Below are 4,866 nucleotides of genomic sequence, written 5' to 3'. Positions count from 1 at the left end.
GCTCACTATTCCAAATAAGAAATAAAATAAAAAAGGATTTATGGCCCTTCGGGGGATTGGTGAGAATACATATGGAAGGACTGAATGAGGTAAGCATATGTCCTGGGATTCCATTGTTCTGAGTGCTATAATAATGTGCAACTCAGCACTTTCCCTTTCTAGTTTCTTCCTGAAATTCCTTTGCAATGTAACAGCTACTTTGAAGTCACCATTGAATAGCCTGCAGGGTTGAAGTGTTCACACGTTCCTCAGTCTTGTAATTCATGATGTCAGATTTGTGTCCATTTATCCTTTGGCTTAAGTGTGCCCTATGTAGAGAACCAATTATCATTGTTGACATATAATGGCATATAGAAGATGAGCATTTACATAAGTCTATGATGGTGTAGTTGATATGTTCAATGATATTGCTGTCTGAATTTATGTGGCAGCAAAATTGCCAACTCTGCTCCCAGTGTCCATGTTCAAATTAGATGTTACATTATAGTGGTTATAAGAAGTTGTTTGAGACTGAGGGACTGCTTGTGTACAAGAAAAGCCCCCCTCCCCCCTTGTGAAAGAAGACTGTCATTATCCAGTAAAGGTTATAAGTCACTGGTGATATGTTGAGCTGTTTTGAGTTGAAAGCTGTACGTGACCACTAGTGGTGTTCTGTAATTGATTCTTTTGGACCTGTTTTGCAATAGTTGTTCTCTGGGTACCATTCTGGCTTTGTTAATCTGTTTCTTGACTTCATCAAGTGGGTACTTTAGTTTCAAAAAGTATTGGTGTAGATTCCTCAGGTGAGAATCTCTGTTTGTAGAATTGGAGCAGATGTGGCTGTAGCAAAGAGCCTGGTTGTATACAATGGATTATTTGGTATATTTAGGATGATAGTGGAGGCATGTAGGTATATCTGGCAGTTAGTACGTTTCTGGTATAAAGTGGTGTCCAATTGTGCATCCTGTAATGTCCAGAATATATATTTCTTGCATATACTGGTTCATTGTTAGGCTGATGGTGGGGTGAAAGTCATTGATTGCCTGCTGGAACATGTCTAAGCAATAAATATATTATTAATGTATCACAAGTCTAAGAGTGGGAGTTTATTTATTTATTTATTTATTTATTTATTTATTTATTTATTTATTTATTTATTTATTTATTTATTTATTTATTTATTTATTTATTTATTTATTTGACTTTTTACTTGCCTCTCCCCAGAGGCTCAAGGCGAGTTACAGCAGTTTAGGAAATGTTGCTTCAAATCAGCCAAAAGAATGTTAGAATATTATTGGGTCCATGTGGTGCCCACAACTGTACTATTGATTTGAAGGACCTTGTTGCCAAATTTGAAGGAGTTATGGCACAGTTTGCTGGCAGAGTCCACTGTGGGGTTAGATCATAGAATCATAGAATAATAGAGTTGGAAGGGATCTCATGGGTCATCTAGTCCAACTCCCTGACTATGCAGGACACTCACAACCCTATCGCTCATCCACTGTAACCTGCCACCCACTTAAGCCTTCACAGAATCAGCCTCTCCGTCAGATGGCTATCTAGCCTCTGTTTAAAAATTTCCAAAGATGGAGAACCCACCACCTTCCGAGGAAGCCTGTTCCACTGAGAAACTCATTGTCAGAAATCGTATCCCATCTAGTTAGTAATTCATCTTTGTGTGGGTTGTTGGTACACAGAGAGTCTACATTTAAGATGGCTAAAATAGTATTCTCTGGAAGGTTGTCCAAATAATGTATTTTCCTCAGAAGGTTTGTGGTGTCCCAAAGATAACAGGGAGCATTGATGGCACTGGGGCGTAGAAAAGAGTAAATATATCCAGATACCACCATAGTGATAGTGCCTATGCCTGAGACAATAAGGCATCCTGGGATGCTGGATTTATATGTTTTGGGTAGAAGATAAAAGGTACCTGGTGGAGGTTCCTGTGGTGTGCCTGAATGGATTTGTTCCTCAATGTGCAGGGGTAGTTCTTTTATAATCATGTTTAGTTCTTTTTTGTATTTTGCAGTGTTCTTTTGTGTCATCCAGCAACTCATAGAATCATAGAATCATAGAATCACAGCATTTGAAGGGGCCATACAGGCCATCTAGTCCAACCCCCTGCTCAACACAGGATCAGCCCTAAGCATCCTAAAGCATCCAAGAAAAGTGTGTATCCACTGCTGAACTACTCTGACTGTGAAAATTTTTTTCCTGATACCTAGCCTATATCGTTGTACTTGAAATTTAAACCCATTACTGCATGTCCTCTCCTCTGCAGCCAACAGAAACAGCATCCTGCCCTCCTCCAAGTGACAACCTTTCAAATACTTAAAGAGGGCTATCATGTCCCCTCTAAACCTCCTTTTCTCCAGGCTGAACATTCCCCTCAACCTATCTTCATAGGGCTTGGTCCCTTGGCCCCAGATCATCTTCGTCGCTCTCCTCTGTATCCTTTCAATTTTATCTACGTCCTTCTTGAAGTGAGGCCTCCAGAACTGCACACAGTACTCCAGGTGTGGTCTGACCAGTGCCGTATTCAATGGGACTATGACATCTTGTGATTTTGATGTGATGCCCCTGTTGATACAGCCCAAAATGGCATTTGCCTTTTTTACCGCTGCATCACACTGCCTGCTCATGTTTAATTTACAATCCACAAGTACCCCAAGGTCTCGTTCACACAGTGTTACCTAGAAGCGTATCCCCCATCCAGTAGGCATGCTTTTCATTTTTCTGACCCAGATGCAGAACTTTACACTTATCTTTATTAAATTGCATCTTGTTCTCATTTGCCCATTTTTCCATTGTGTTCAGATCTCGTTGAACTCTGTCTCTATCTTCCAGAGTATTTGCCAGTCCTCCCAATTTGGTGTCATCTGAAAACTTGATGAGTAGTCCCTCCACCCCCTTATCTAGATCATTAATAAATATGTTAAAAAGTACCGGATTTCCCCGATCCAGCAAACTTGTTACTTGGTCAAAAAAGGAAACCAGGTTGGTCTGGCAGGACCTGTTGGAGACAAATCCATGCTGACTTCCTTGGATCACCAAGTTGTCCTCCAGGTGTTTGCAGATCGCTCCCTTTAATATCTGCTCCATTATCTTCCCCACAACAGAGGTCAGACTCATTGGTCTGTAGTTTCCCGGGTCATCCTTCCTCCCTTTTTTTTTCAGATCAGAATAACATTTGCTCTCTTTCAGTCCTCCAGGACATCTCTAGTCCTTAAAGAGGTTCCGAAGATGATGGACAAGGGCTGTGCAAGTTCTCTGGAAAGTTCTTTGAGTACTCTCGGGTGCATTTCATCTGGACCAGGGGATTTGAACTCATCAAGTGCAGCTAAATGCCTCTCGACCACCTCTCTATCCATGTTAACCTGCCACCCAGACACTTTCCTTTGGCTACGGGCATCTCTAGATGTGCCTAAGCACTTTGACCTGTGGGAAAAAAACGGATGTAAAATAGGCACTAAGCCTTTCTGCTTTCTCTGCATCCTCCGTTAGAGTTTGTCCATCTGCACCCAACAGTGGGCCTATTGCCTCCTTTACTTTACGTTTGCTCCTCACATAACTGAAAAATCTTTTCTTGTTACAATGGGCTTCCCTGGCTAATCTTAGCTCACTCTCAGCTTTGGCCTTTCTCTCACTTAGTGTCCCATTTGGGATCTCCCTAGGGCATTCCGGTGGTCTACTTTTTTCAGTGTACTGCACTAAATTAATCTCCATGAGGGAACTGACTCATTCATTCATTCATTCATTCATTCATTTATTTATTTATATACCACCTTCCCCAGGGGCTCAGGGCGGTTTACATAATAACATAAGAACAATACATGGAACAGTCTATAAAACATTTGAATAACCGTGCAATAATAACTGATAACTGTAAACATATAACAGTATAGTAGTATAACCAATAAACAATACAACAGTGCAACAATACAAACAGGTCCAGAGTATGCAGGTGGTGTTCTGAGGGGGGGGCGGGGGGGCAGGGGCCCTTTGGTCGCTGTTGGTTATGTCTGGTCTCAACCAAATGCCTGGCGGAAGAACACATGATTATACACATAATTCCTTATTCCTGAACCTGGCAGTGCATTTGGATTCTGGCTGTCTTCAGGAAGTCTTTTTACTTTGCAGGTGAGCAAAGCTAGGTAGGGGGATATCAGATCTGCAGAAAAGTGCAAATGCTTTAATGCAAAAATTATTCTCAAAAGTAGGATGCCTGGTTCAGATCCCATCCAGGGAGAAATCCTATTGTCACAGATGTTCTAAATACCAAATAGCTTATGTGAAGCGATCACTGCAAAATTATTCAGCAGGCTCACAAATATTTTTAAAAAACCATTCAGGAGAGAGGTCAAACTTTACATGTTGTGTTTTAAATAAAATGTCAAGGACTATCAGACTTTGGATAAATATAGAAAATCATGCTAAATTTATGCAAAAAGCCATAACTGCAAAAGCATAGATACATGGTGCAGCTCAGTGGTTTAGAACTCAAATTCTTACTAGATTTAGGATAGAGGTTGTAGCTCAGTAGTAGAGTGCATGCTTTATTTCAGAACATCCCAGGTTCATTCCTCAGGTTAAAAAGACATTAAAGGAACAGAGTTTGAGAAAGACACTTGTGTGTCTGAAATCCCAGAGAGCAACTGTCAGTCAAGCATACACAGTACTGAGCTGGATATGGATCTTGATACTCAGAGACTATATAGAATACCATTTGAGTGGCGCAGAGTGGTAAGGCAGCCGTCTGAAAGCTTTGCCCATAAGGCTGGGAGTTCAATCCCAGCAGCCGGCTCAAGGTTGACTCAGCCTTCCATCCTTCCGAGGTCGGTAAAATGAGTACCCAGCTTGCTGGGGGGTAAACGGTCATGACTGGGG

This window comes from Paroedura picta, chromosome 4, assembly GCF_049243985.1.
Source record: "Paroedura picta isolate Pp20150507F chromosome 4, Ppicta_v3.0, whole genome shotgun sequence".
NCBI classification, from domain to species: domain Eukaryota; kingdom Metazoa; phylum Chordata; class Lepidosauria; order Squamata; family Gekkonidae; genus Paroedura; species Paroedura picta.
This window is presented reverse-complemented; position numbering follows the sequence as displayed.